Source organism: Pipra filicauda, unplaced genomic scaffold (assembly GCF_003945595.2).
Source record: "Pipra filicauda isolate LSUMZ 115617 unplaced genomic scaffold, ASM394559v2 scaffold7_size6619720_pilon, whole genome shotgun sequence".
NCBI lineage: Eukaryota > Metazoa > Chordata > Aves > Passeriformes > Pipridae > Pipra > Pipra filicauda.
The window spans coordinates 1,909,665-1,925,094 of record NW_024104976.1 but is presented as its reverse complement, the minus strand read 5'-3'; the positions used below and the strand labels follow the sequence as shown (position 1 = coordinate 1,925,094).

The 15,430-nt window shown below is 39.1% G+C and overlaps 1 long non-coding RNA gene across 1 annotated transcript in view; it reads right to left on the bottom strand.

The window, feature by feature from the left end:
- Positions 1-13,179, bottom strand: part of LOC113993672 — an 89,230-nt gene extending 76,051 nt beyond the window's left edge. Inside the window, exon 1 of the long non-coding RNA XR_005566789.1 lies at positions 13,110-13,179. This is a non-coding gene — a long non-coding RNA (uncharacterized LOC113993672). The remainder of the gene's footprint in view (positions 1-13,109) is intronic.
- Positions 13,180-15,430: the final 2,251 nt, after the last annotated feature.

Genomic DNA, 15,430 nt, shown 5'->3' with positions numbered 1-15,430 from the left:
AATACAAAAAAGGAGAAGACTACTCATGATAAATTTTGCTATTTGCCACACAAGAGTTTGAAATTCATTTTCTTTGGAAACTGGCTCCTAGTAAAAACTCTCAATTCTTTTTTCCCTACCACCACATCTGTCAGGGTGAAGCCCACCCCTGTATATATAACTTATTTCACAGCTGACACATATAATTCAACATATCTCCCCTTTCTGTCACTCTTGTGCCCAACAACTGTTGCTGATCTCAGGGTAGATAATTCATGCTATGAATTAATCAAGCTCTGTCCTTGTCTCTCCCCCGAAGCCCCCACTGCAGCCCAGGGCCATACCCAGCATGACACACGGCTCCACTCTGCCAGTGCTGTTAAAAGCTGCTCCTGCTCCCTTCCTCACAAGCTTTGCAGAGGAGTGTATACTGAACTATTTCTCTTTGCTTAGGTTTTTGTTTGATCTAATTTCTTCAGCTATTCATTCTCCTGGATAGTGGACTATGTTCTTCAGTTTACTTCTGATTTACAGCCATGTTTAATCCGTTTTGATCCAAGAAGAGCACTAGCACTGGATAATTCTTCCCTTGTCGTCTTTATTTTGTGAGGGTACCAGTGGTAATTTAAGCTAATTACATTTTAGCACTGTGGTCATTAAAACTCCAGTAAAAGCACAATATGGGACTTGGGTGAAAGTATCCCAGAATTTAGGTTTATTTCTAGCATTTTATTTGCTTCAGCGCCTTCCACAAGGGCAATGAGAAGTCTGATCGGGAGCTCAATGCTCCTCAGACTTCCAAAAGCAGTTTAATTCAACAACACATTCCTTGCTATCTTCTTGCCCTTAAGAGACCTCAATGAGCAAAGTCCATTCTGCAGCACTTAATCATATATATGCAAAAGTTGCACTTAGAATTTGGAGCCCACTGTGAGCCTATTTTTCTTGAACTGTTATTTTAAAATGCGCTTTAAATCAATTTTGCAGTAAACATGGGATATGTTTCAATAACAACCATTTTTCTCCTGATTAGTAAATTACTGTTGTTTCCAATGTTTCATTCTAACTACTACTTGCTCAGATTCACAGGAAAACAGAGCACTTAGTCAAGACAAACTTCCCTTTATTTCCATCTCAGCAGAGCAAGGTCTAGATTACTTTCGGAAAAACAGTTCTGAGCTGACAAAGTGAAAAATGTTGCATAACAGCAAACTTATAACATGGTAAGAAAGTTTTAATAGAAGGATTACCACTTGCTGTTGTAACTAGTTTAAAAGTCCTTTAAGACTCTCTGCTAAGAACAGACGATTATATTTGCAGTATTTATGTAATTTCTATTGGCTGGCTGTGTAATAATTTATGAAAGTTGTGACAGCACAGTGCTTTAATACAGATTAAACTATATTGAGAGAGGAAAATACAGCAAAATGCCAGTGTGCTGCACAGAATACCAATCCCAGGATCATCTAGAATTTTAAAACAATTCAGTTTGAAAAATACAAATTGTCTTTTCCCAACCATTGAACAATCTCTCTCAAGCACATGTTTTTCTGTGTGGGTATGCATTACACCTATCTCTTTGCATGATGTTATCTGTATGTCAGACCCCCATTGCACAGGCTTAGGAAGACATGAGCAAGTCATTCATATCATCTTTATCCAGGGACATCATATATCCTTAATGTTATATCATTGTGCATTCAGCATCAGCCATGTGTCTTAAAACTGTTATCACTGCTACTTGTACACATTTCTACTTGTAAAGCTGGGCAATCATAATGCAAGTCTTGGGGGAAGATGAAGGTTTTAACTTTCTAGTTCATGGCAGAACTGTCCAAAACAATTTCAAACAGTTCATAAAAAATGACTGTGATTGTATCAGGGGACTGCAGTGTGAAAAAAAAGTGAGGTCTGTCCTATAGGATAGGTAGAGCACATTTCTTTTCAATGACACTCCCATCTACAAGCCTGATAGATACTGGCAATAGGTTTCTCATTGAAGATTGGTATTTAAGACAGTAATTGGATAAGTTAGGTTTTACTTTGGTTTGAGGCTGGTCAAGAATTTCCGCATCCAGAAAATCAGCTAGCAGATCTAATAAGAAGTAAATCATAAATGCAACTAATGACAAAGATTTCATACCTATGTACCTGTGAATGCAAACAAAAACGCACATGCAAGCCCTAAAACCTGTAGATCTTGCAAATGCCAATTTGCAAGGTCCCTATTTCAATTAATATCAACTATAATCATATAGTAAACTAGGCATAATAACAGTAATTAAGACCTTGGCCTCTTAAAACACATCAGACACACACACAAGGGCAAAATCCAATTTGGAGAAATATATGGAGCATTCAAGGGTCGATATGGAGATTCTATCTAGGCTACCTAAATAAACAGGCAAATCAACCCTATTTAACAATGAAAGTGTTTTTCTTGAGATCTCAAGAGGATTTCCAATTATTCACAAGTGACTAACTGTGCGCTCCTTTCCCAGAATTATAAACGAGCCACCAGAAAATAGCAAGTTTGACAAAATTGTCCACCAGCCCATTAACTGTACAACTCTGCTAAATAGCCAGAGACAAGTCTAAATCTGCCAGAACCAGTGTCTCTCGGGTCTGCCAAGGGGATAGATGTTTCAGCTGCAAAATATCCATTTGCAGCTTGCCACCATCTGGACCTTGGAACCTGAGCGCTGAAGGGATGGGCACCATCCAGCTCAGGAGTGACCCTCTAGTTCTTAGAAAAATCTTTACAGTTAAGGATGACATTATTGAAAGGCGGTCAGGCTTGCTTGCTTGAGACAGCTATTTGTATTCACAAAAAGAAAAAAATATTTGACCCGTATTCCTTCAAAAGTCTATTTGTTATGTAATTCTAAAGATTAACTAAACATACCGACAGCTTTAGTTGTTTTCTGTTAAACTTTCTGAGGCCAAACAACTGTGATTTTTCACATGTGTAGGTTTACAAGTAAATTCAGCTCACCTCATCTGATTTTAAATTCATTCACCCAAATTACACAAAAGAGAGATGCAAACAGATAATCTGGAAAGAGGCCTGTGAACAGTTATATGAAATTAGACGGGGCTCATGGGGAAGACTGGAATGCAACGAACAAGGATGTGACATGTGACACAGTGGTGCAGCAAATTATTACCGCGGTTTCAAACAACCGGGCACATCAATTGATACAGTACCTCACAAACTGATCAGAGTAGGTCTAGTCTGTAACATGCTCCAGCTGGTAAACAATCTGAGCATATTTTTTAAAAAAAAATTCAAAACGGCACTGAATTTTTTCAAAAATAATCACAAATCAGTCAAGTAGTCTCTACCTCTTAAATATTTGTTTTCTACAAAGTATGGAAGGAGAAAAAAACCACCTCAGAACCTTGATTTTTTGGAAGAAAACATAATACTGCATGCTTTGAGTTAAAGCAACATATGAGATTGAAAAAAAGGGGACAAAACGAATACAGCCTGCACTAAGAAATATTACTATAAAGGAATTTTTGCCCAAAACTACACTTTTTTGGATGTTTTTAGTATTTGTTTGCACTACTGTTATGAAGACAGGATTACAAGGCCATGCTTACCTCCTTTTTTGGATTGGCTGAATACAAATTCTTTAGATCAGTGCTGCACCCTTCAAGCACAGAGTTCTGTGAAGCTTATCCTTTTTGTAATACCCCTAGAGAAAACTAACATACAGAACATTGTTTGAGGTTATGTTGCAGCACATTCTGACTTGTGAGTCTGCAAATTGGGTTTTTTTCATCTTATATAAGATGATTCATAATCAATTATGGTTCTCATATCAAAGGCTCCTCATTTCTTCAAACCATCAGATCCAGAGCCATTACCATCAGCAGCAGGCATGCTTAGAGTTCTTCTTTTTAAGTCTTATGAAATCAACCTGTCTCTACTTGTTATCCCTGAAAAAGCACCGTTCAGCCTCCTTTGAGGCTCATGCTTGACCCCGACACCAATGAAACAAGAAGAAATCCTTCCCTTAGAGCTGAAGTTTCTTCTCAAGCTATCAGACAAGTCATACACAGTCTCTCCAGAGCTGAGTACTAGCAAACAACATCACTCTTCTCTGCTCTGAAGGAGGCATACATAGACATGTGGGTCAGGCATGTAAATTCATGTTATTAGCTATAGGAATATCATCCCAAGTTTACTTCCTTAAGCACTGCAGATCTTAAGAATTGCCTTTGGAGTTCGGGGGGATGATTCTGTATTTTAATTCACTCATTTACAAACTTGGACTGCTGAGCCTTCTTTAACCACCTAAATTCATTCACCTATTCACTGATGATGCCTTTCCACTCACTGACAAAATCTTAGATTCATGAAGCTTTTAGGAACCCATTTCCAGGTAAAAGGACTTCAAACTTTCGGAAGAGGGCCATGGCCCTAAGAAGGGCTAAGCACAAAATCTTGTTCCAGAGGACAGGCACTCACACAGTGGCTGGTTTGTGTAGATTAAACCTTTTCCTGCCTTTAAGAAGCAGTTCTTTATTTATTGGCAAATGCTAAGCAGTGATTGAAAAGAACAGATACTGCCCTTTAGGGCCCTTTGGCCTTCCTCTAAAGACATATTATCAATTTCTTTAATTATCACAGTGACAGAAAAACTTGGTGAAATATTTAAAAGGCAGAGGGAAGAAAACGTGTTATGCTCTCTTAGGACCACTTGAAAACAGATTATTCTGAAGAGGGAAAGAGAATCATTGGACATTTAAATAATTAATTTTAGCAAATATATTCAATAGGAAACAATGTAACATTTTGACTGATTCAGCACAACCAGCTTTCACTGATGAGCTTCTAAACTGCTATTGCTAAATTGCCATTTGCAGGAATTTTAGCACAGCACATTGTAACTCACTGGTCAGTCATGTACCCCATGCACCAGACAGAGAACTAAGATACAAACAGCCTGCTAACAGCCTGGCTATGATAATTAGATAGAATGCAAACAAACACAGAACTTCTATCATTTCCATCTCTGCAAGCAGCTCCCCTGTTTATAAAATATTAAACCCTGGGCATTTATTTTAGATAGTTAAGATTTACAGCAAATCTTCCAACATATTGTTGAGCAGTAATAGGTTTCTGTGGCTGAAAAGCAGAAAGCATAATTCCTCAAGCTTCATTGTTTTGCTAAAAATGAGAAAATTAGAAGCAATAGTGTAGGTCAGACTGCTCTTACCAGTGTTTTTATCAGAGCAAGAAGGCAGGATGAGAAGCAGCTTTTGCTAATTCAGATGAGCCACATCTATTCTCTGCTGCAAAGAGTCAAAAACAGACACAAGGTAAAAAGTAAAAGAAGCAACTTCTAGTCAATGTCTCTCCATGCTTGATTTTTTTTTAGATGAAGTGTATTTGTAAAACATCTATTTTTGTTTCCAAAAGTGATATTAGCCATATACTGCAATCTCAGCTCACTCAAGCTGACTAAGGTTAAAAAAGGGAGCTCCTTCCAAAGACGTTCCCACTGCAAGAGCTCCACAGAGTCTGGTAAGCAGCACATTTTGTCAACTATGTATCAGTTTAAAATGCATGGGGTTTGTGATGTTATGCTGACAAACAGGCAGTTGTGATTCTTCTATATGAAACATTATTTAACCTACATCCCAGCAAATTGCCTGGAGCTGCAATTTTTCACACGAGCCATAAAGGCATTTCTGAGCCTTTGAGTTCAGACCCCAATTCTCATGGTACCTTGTGTGGGGAAAAAAAGCTGTACCTCCCAATTTCCTCCCAGGTCCCAGCTGACGATTACTTTCTCTCTGACTACTTTCCTCCCAGTATTTTGAGTTTAACATTATGTTTTTCCATTTTGATTTCTATCACATTTTGTTTTGTTACAGTGTGCTCTGCCAAACAGTGCTCTAACTTGACAGAGCGGGTGTAATCTATATATAGTTTGCATATTGATTCCTGAGTACTTCAGGATCCTTCAGGCAGAAGGTTATCACAATATAAGGTTCCTTCCTCTGTAATTTAGGGTAACTTTTAAAAAAGACAGAGCTCAGTTCAGTCCAGATGTTTATCCAAACTTTTAAATCTCTAATGTCTGGAAATGCAGAAGGAACAGGTATTTTGAGAGACTTTCAGTACCACTTAATACCAATTTAGAGAAACTACCATATCATCCTAATAGCACCTACCATTTCTGTAGGAATTTATAAAGATGAATCACTACAACATAATCCTTTGCAGTATTACCCCCATTTTATTATTGAGGAAAGAGAGTGTCTGATATCACATTATACCATTAAGTGACCTGCTCTTTCAATTTAAAAAGAATAGCAATGAAAGATGCAGAAACTATTACTGTAACTTCTCCAGCTTTTGTATGGTGAAATGCTGTTTAAATATTTAGATCCTGCAAATTCTTTTTGTTAAAAAAGCAGGCCTCTGAATAATCAAAGTGACACTGTTTTGACTCTGCTGTGACTTCATAGCAATTTTCAATTTATTGCAATCTTGATCATGGTAGAAAAGTGAGCTGAATGAAAAAATAAAGACACCTGTCACTGTTCACTATTTCCCATGCAGCCTCGAATGTGCAATCCTATCATTTAGATAAGGCATAAACTTCTTGAAATCACAACCATTCTCCATAGAAAAATAACAAGGTATTCACTATGTCTGTATCACAGACTGCAATACAGTCCATTATTTAATCGACTGAAACACTTCCTAGCTCCTGGTTTCCATGAAAGCCTTGTGGGGTTGGAAAATTTGAAAGTTTTTTTTATTTTGGTGGAGTGTTCTGGGGGGTTTTGTGTTCCTTGAAAAATCTCAGCCTTCATGACTTACACCACAGGTACTAGAGAACCACGGGGAAAGCACTGTATGAAAAAATATTTTTGTATCTCTATCTGAAATCTTCAGAACCTATGCCCAAAAGATGCTGTGTTAACTTCACTAATCACAGAAGCCAGAAAGAGCAAACAAACAAAAAAAAAAAAGGTTAAGCACCATTTTGGAGTTAATTCCAAATAAAGATGTATGTGTCATATAAAACTATCTATATACAACCTAGAAAAAAAAATCTACAGTAAAATAGGCTCTGCAGAATTAATTGAGTACCAGTTTGGCTCTGCTTCACATTCAGCAGTCATCTAAGGAGGAATTGTTGATGAAAAATCTGCCACAATTCTGCTTCCAACTCCCAAGAGTCACAACCTGGGACTTATCCCAAAACACTCTAGTATGGACGTCATGATTCCATAACTATCATTGTCAAGTTGGTATTTTCCAGTGGAAAAATTCTTCAGTCAAGACCATTTTGAGATTTTACCTTCTGGAAGAAAACAATTCACAAGGAATAGATCACAACATCCCAGTTTGGACCTCTGCACAAAACTGGAGAGGGACCAAAAGGGACTTTCATTTTATCAGTTCTGTAGCTGGACAGAAGAATTAGTGTCATGTGTTATATAACAATGTAAGTGAAAAGGAATTTTACATTCATCTGGATTTTATCAAAAAGTCTTAATTCAGAATTCCCATGACACGATCAATAACAATAACTAAATTACTGAATATTGTATCACTGTGTTAAAAAAATATTTAAATATAATTAGTAAAGAAGCAAATAATATGAAATTTTCCATGTGATGCTTCTATTTCAAATATATTCACCAATTTTGTAGTAGCAACTCTGAGACCAAAACGCAGCAAAAGCGTGGTAGCCTCAGCTTCAAAGAGTCTGGCCCATCTCACATTTCAATAGTCACAGCAAGAATAGCTCTTTTCTCCTTTCCCTTGAATTTGTGGAAGACAGGTATCATCAAAATTGGGCACTCCCACACTAAAATCTGTGGTTTGTGTATTCTCTTCGTTTGTATGTGCAGAGATGCTTCTACGCATAATTAGGAAGGAAGACTAGGTGAATTCTAGACATCGAAAGAGATGCAGAAAAGTCAAAGTTGGCAAGATGGTAAAGATAGAATTCTATAGCTTCACTGGCAGGGTTACATGATACAGTGGCATATGGCAGCAAAGGACTAGATTCCATCAAGGAGTCTGGTCTAGTTCCTACCTTACATCTTAGTGATAAAACACTGATGCTCAGTGTACAAAAAATTATGGAGGGGGATTTAAAAGAGCTAGGAGAGGGAGACTGCAGGACACTGAAGTATTATTCTCCCCAAACCTTTATTCTTTTCATCATCAAACAGTTGCATCTTCTGCTCTCCACTCAACATGTCTGATAAATAGGAGCTAGACATGAACAGTGATGTTCAAATAACCACAGCTAATTACTACTTAAATTCTTCAAGAATTAACTGCATGCCCACATACTACTGTTTCTGGAGGGTACTAGGAGCTTTTAAGAGTCAAGGTAGAGAAACTGAAGGTAAGTCTAGCAGATTTGCTAATTTTAGTAGACAAATAACAATTCTCCTGGTTGAAGATAACTTGTAATTCATCAATAGTATTGTTTGTTACTGCTTTCCAGCCTGAATCAGATCATGACAAGCTGTAGCTTAACCCTATGGAGTCCCACTACTGGACATCTTCACACAGTTACACAGTGAACAGAAGGATCATTGCACTATTACTGTAAGACCAAGGAGGAGCCCAGGCTCTGCACCTCCATTTTCCATAGGGAGTCGTTAAGGTGCCTACAGGGGTTCGCTCTCAACAACTGCATTAACATGACAGGAGAGGGTTTCACTTGTCAAGCACCTTTACACTGACCTCACCACTAAACAGGAAAATTAGTACCTTGCAGTTTGTTTTCTGTTCTAGAAGAGATATCAACAATCAGTGTACGTAGGAGAGAAAAAAATGCCTTGCAAACAGAGAGTGAAGCAAACCCTCAGAAACTGCATATGGTATCATGTTAACTTCAATGACAATTCTTTGTGGCAGGACACATCCTCGTGCGTAATGTACTTTCTAAGCACAACACAAACTGGCCAGGGGTATTATTTCGATTTCTAGAAAGGGCAGTTGATAGAGATGAGAATCAGGGCTGTTAGCAGAGGAGACAGCAGCACTGACCCACATATTTTAACAAGGACGTGTGCACACGCAGGATAATTCTGGTAATTCACATCAAAGTTACATGCACAAGAGGTGTGGAACAGGGCAGATGATGGTAATTGAACATGAAGACTACAGCAAAACATTTTCATAGTGTGTTTGAAGACATCAGAATAAGAGGCTTTAAACACAAACACGATGAGTGAACTACTATTTTAATCATCCTCCCAAGAATTCTACAGTCTGTGTTTGGAGGCAGATTTCAAATCTGTTACAGCCTAGTTTAAATTGCATTAGACAGAAGTGCCTCCTATCCACAACCAGTGTTTTGTTGCATACCATTCAGCTTCCTAGCAGGCATGGCACTTGAATTTTGCTGGCAGAACCTGTCATTGTCACAAATGTACTGCTACTTACTGATAGTATGAACAATGTATTTTGATCTTCCATGTTATGAAGGAACATGACATCCAGAATTGTGGCATTTCTTAGTTTCATCTAACAGAAGAAAAGCTGTTGAGTATTATGGATCCCTCACACAAGAAAAGGGTACTGTTCAGATTCCTTTTGAGGAAGGATTTAGTATGTGTGATACAATCCATGATACAGCTATAGAGAACACACATGGGCCTCATTTTCCACTGCAACGGGCAAATCTAGAGAAGCAGTCTGAAATTGCTGCTGAGATAAGCAGCAGATACTGGGCAGCAGCCAGGCAGATAAAGCTACAGCATTATCTGAAGCAATATTGCCAGTGTCATTCTGGAACAGTGACTTTACCTACCACCAGCAGAGAAACACAGTAGACTGAATACCTCTCTAGCTGCTTCGTGCAGTGCAAGACTGCTCTAATTGCATAGCTGTAAATCCTCCATGAAAAGGGAAACCCTGGGCAGAGAAAGCCAACACAAGAGACACTGGACACCTGCTTCCATCTCTGCCTTGGTTGATTTGGCTTATTGTGAATAGTCATGTGAGTATCTTTCCATCCCCTCTGTCTCTGGCCACTGCCTACTCTCGATCCTCGTGCAGACTCCAATTTAAACACCAAGCCGTGAGGTACAGCAGCAGTTGCCCTGGAAGATGATCCTTATGAGAGTGTGCCCTGATGGTATAAGTGTTATGTGTTCTCCCTCAAGACAAGCTAGAGACATGATTTCATCTTTTAGTGAAAAAGCAGCCTAATTTTAATAACAGTTAATGCAGTTAGATTAAAAAAAATCCTCAGTCCTCTCTCAGTATTTTCTAGAACTAATTCTCTTACTGTTCTGGTTTATCCCACTGTTTTGCTATTGCTCTGTTGGCTTTTTATCTTGCTAGAACAAATTTAAGACTTTTTATTTAATTGCTCTTATTAATATTCATATATTAATGGAACACATTTATTATTCAAGTTGATAACAATGTCTGTCTTCCAACAGCCTTAATTCAGAGAAGGAAGATCCCAATGAAATCAGAATGACATTGTTAAAAGGCAAAACATCACTTGTTTTGTTTCCAGCAATTTTGGACCTTTTCCGGGTCCAACAACATTACATGTATTCAAACAGCAGTAGAAATGATGAACAATACCCATTAATTGCTCCTCCTTGCCAAGTTGTCAGTACAACATTTCAGTGAGCCCTTCTCCAACTCCCTGCTTCTACCTTCAAACAGACCTTAGACTTTGGAAGTCTGACAACAGAGTGGATTAAAATACAAAGAGAAAAACTGACCCAGAACAAAAGGAAAAAGCCACGCTTAACGAGAATAGACAAAGAACAAGCCAGTCTGACAGAGATGTCAAACAAGTCCTGCCTCACATTTACATCGTAGGAAAGGAGAATGTTGACCTTAAAAAGGGGGTAGGAAGACGTTTTTAATTTTCAGTTTCCCAGTGACACTGGGAAGCCAGGCACTGGCAGCGCATCCCATAGAACAGGAAGGTGCTGCCACCTGCAGGTGTCAGTGCCAGGAGGGCCCCAAATCACAGCCCGGGGTCCCCACTACGGGTGCAAACAGCTCCCTCGCACCGCCCGGAGACCCACAGTGACGCGGTACTCGCCACAGGGACGCTTCGTCCTCTTTCTTAGCCTTAGCATCGTTATTCCTGTTGTCCAGAGAGTAATACAGGCACATAAATCAGCACCTTCTGCACGAATGAAAATAAGAGTCTTTGCTTTGTGGCCTTTAGAGCAGAAAGATCAACAGCAGGAAATACAAGACCTCTTAAAATCCTCACTGCATGACACTTCCACTCCCGTGATGCAAAGATTAAAGTAAGTCATTCTTGTAAATGAATCCTAATCTAAGACCATCATGTCAACATTCATGAGATGTCAGAATGCCTCACATTGCTGTGCTTTTAGCTTGCAAGTTATGGAAATTTGCACTTTTAGCTTTATTATGCTTATCCTTAGTCCTAAGGTAGGTTTATAAACATAGTTGTTTACAACAAGAGCTCAAGAAAGGGTAAATGGAGAAAATATTTAAGATGCATCAAACAGTACAAAAAAGCTTGGCACAACAGAGGAGGAAAGTAGTCCATTACCATGGTTCACACAGAATCAGGCGTTTGGCATATAACATCCATATTCAGGGAACACATTTGGAAGGACTCAGTTTTACAAATCTCTCAGTGAAATATGAAAAGTGTTACCTCCTAAGTCTAGAGAGTTTACAAGTTTATATTCCCATGGCCATGCAACAATAGTAGTAAATACAAAACATAACAAAACAGAAAGCTTTAGGAAAAAAACACCCCACTTCTTTTTATCAGAGCCTTTTTCTCTGAACAGTGTATTTGACTTTTTTTTTTTAATCAGAGTGTAAATATTGTATTATGTTTATTCAAGGATACTCCCATCAGCATGCCAAACAGCAACAACTTTTTGACTAGGGACACAGTAAACCTACAACGTCTGCCAAAGTTTACTCCCTTAAGGCATTAGGGAGTCTCTTGAAAGTAACTGTGCTTTGAACTTCCCTGGCTCCTGTGGGTTCTGTCTGATGAACTGATATTTTACATAACACTAGAGAGCATCACCACAGCGAGAGAAAATAAAACAAGTAATCTACAAATGCAGAGGGTACCTTCTTCCCACATTGCCTGCTGCAAAACAGCCAAATTATTCCATTCTGTGTAAATAGTGATTGAGCAAGGACAGTCACTGGAGCTTGGTCTGTTGCAACAGTCACATCTTGGGTTCCAAGTCTTCATTTTAAGAAGGAAACAAGCCCAGCCTTAGTCCTAAATTTCATGCGGGCAGAGAGATTCCTACAGTTGAATGAGACCTACCTGCAAAGGCACCCTGAACTTTGCAAGCACTCCAGAAACTAACAGCATTAAAAGCACTCCTGCAGGGAGATGGACATGTGGAACAGCTTGTTTGCCCACAAACTGAGCTGGGCAAGCAGCAGCCAAGTCTACTTCGAATCCTGCAGACACTTAGAGCATCCTTCAGGTGCATCCCCCTGGGCAGTCTGCACAACTGCTGGGACATCAGTGGTGCCCTCACTTGATGTTCACAGGTTTCAGTTCATTACTGCAAAAACTGAAGTAGCATTCAAAAAATACTTTTTTTGTACTCTGCTTATAAAAATATCCAACAGCAATAGACAACCACCACCCACAGGCAGTACACTAGGGAACTCCATAGCTAAAAGCATGTCAAGCACCAACTTGAATAAAGTACTAAGGCTTGTTTCTAGTGGCTATAATAATTCACACCTTCTGTATCAGACACAGGTTACCTAAATTACACTCATGCCAGTGGGCTACACATGCAAATTACACCTTGCTGGGCAAAGAGATTAAGCCTAGAGCAGTTGTGGGTGTTTTATACTCATACACAAGACCTTTAGCTCTCTGCATATATCAAGATTCAGACAAATGCATCAGTGCTACTAAAACACTAGAAAGGTCAATATATGCATTGCATTAGGGGAAAAACAGGCACTTTGCTGATTCTCACCAAACTAAATACTGGTGGGTGAACCCTGGACAGTTGTATTGGCATGAAGTCGAAGAAAAACCAGCCTTGGTGCAAAGAAATACAACACACTAAAATTTAGGGTAACAAATTATGCCATCAAAAACTCAGTGATAGGTTTCTTAATTTAAACTCACCTATACTATGTCAGAACAAAACAGCAGCCTGCACATTAGCAATGCTGAAAACAGCTTACAGATTTGGGTAAGAAAATTCCTACTTGGATGCCATTCTCTTCATCTTGTCCAGCTGAGCAGAGCTGGAAAGTAGCTCTGCAAATGAAATGCAAGAAAGTGAATCAATTCATCTCAGCAAATATAAAAATACAACACTATTACATTGGTCAGACTTTCCCCCATATGCAACAAACCATACATTTTATTTTCAATCTAGAGGATTTATTTCCAATTATGGAAGACAAAATGAAACAATACAGGTCCTGATATTGCTTGCAGCTCTATGCAGACAGACCACTGCATCTGCATGAGTCTCCTGCCAGAATCACAGTCAAAAAGTCTGACAAAAAAGTAAAAGCAGTTTCAAGTTATTCTCAGTCTGAGCTGGGATGCCTGGGAGAAGACCATCTCAAAAGACATCCCTGTAAATTCACTTAGGTTTTGATCTGCAGCAAAACAAAACAACCCCCACAAAACCACAGTTCCTCCCCACTCCCCCAAAGAAAGGGGTGGGGGGAGGGGGCTGAAAAGAAAGATTTTTTTTTGCTCCCATTTCTATACACTCCACATATTCAGACAGACATAGAAATTCGTCACTGGTCTAATTCATTGCTGTACATCACTGAGTGCTTTCATCCTCTATAACGAATTGGAGAAAGAAAACATCCTTGTCTGCTTCTTACAGCACCTACTGTAGCCAGAAATGAATTCCTCTTGATCCAGCAGCCAGTCAGTGTGTGATCTAAAGCTCCAAAGAGCTTCACCATTCTTGCTTTGTAAGTTCAGTGAGAGACACTAAAATATCAAAACTTCTTTACTTTGTCTATCATTCAGTAGCATTTAATAACATGGAACCATCTAAGTGCTCTTACTGTATTAAAAGATGGCATCAGCATTTTTCCATGTAGTGGTGTCCCATCACTCTAAGATTACTACTCATCCCCAACTGAGCAGCAAACTGGGTGTTTAATCATGACTGTCCAAGATTCAGTCTCTCCCTTCCAGTTTGGCACCTTCCTCAGTATGAACCTGACACTTCAAATAAAATCAGAAAACCTCCATTCATCCAAACTTTGGCAGTTAGGAAGTCTCAGCAAATAGTGAAGTTATTTTGAGATCCAAAACCCACCTGATCCTAAACTTTATGGTACTAAGAGGCCTCTTGAACTGGGAGAGATCTACATGTAGAGACAGTCCTGGACTCCACAAGCACTGCAACAGCCCACAACACACACCAACACACAGCACTAACCTCACATCTGGGGGGAGATGACCAGATGCAACACACACCAAACTGGACAGGTAGGACTCAGCTTATCTCTAAGATTATCAAGATGCATTCAGGGAGTCTGCACTCAAACAACAGCAGCTTAGAGCTACTGGTGCTTTCCTTGGACAGTTTGCACAGATGCCAATGGACCTGCTACTGCTGCTGGAGACACAGGTCTTTAGTAACTAGAAAGCACAGGAAGTGATGCTATCTTGATTTAGATTGCTTCAATATTTAATCAGTACTGATTGTCCTTGCAAGTCTCATAGATAAATTGCCAGAATCTGAAAACTTTGGATTTTAAGCTCTGGATGTAGCTTGGGGGTAGGTGAAGTATTCCTACGTTCTTTTTCTTCATACTATCAGCTGCTAAATTTGAGAATTTCTTGCCACTCCCATACAGCACATTTCTGCCTATCCCTCCCCACTGTATAACTGGATCAAAGATGACTTATCTGAATTATCCCACAATTGTAATGGAGAATCCCTCTGTTCTGTATGTGCATTTTGCAATGTGGCTCCAAGTTTTAATGCCCATTTCAGCTGAAAAATGATTGAGTGCCTAGGGGAGAAGGAGTGGCAAAGGGAGAGGGAGACTTACTGCTTTAATACTGGGATCGTGTCTTAAGGCTTGTCTGAAAGAGCTTTCATTTTGGCAATAAGAACAAAGTTAAAACCTGATTTTGCCACATTTTTCAGTGGCCAGAACTAACACAGTAGATGAAATCACAGCAATACAAAGCACCTCTGCAGTGGTAAAAGTGAAACTATCACTCACTTCATGGCTGTATCAGTAAAATGGGGTAAACCAGCTCCTAATCTGCCCCTGGGTAAAGACAGGGAAGTAATACCAAGAAGTCTCCATCTGGATCTAATTGGTCCCCAGAGAAAATCATCTGAGTCTTATCTTTAACTCAGTTGAACCATAAAATGGGATGAAAGCAGACCTGAACAGAAGACAGATTCTGTATCCAAGCTGCTTGTTATGAAATTTTATTATAAAATTTCAATG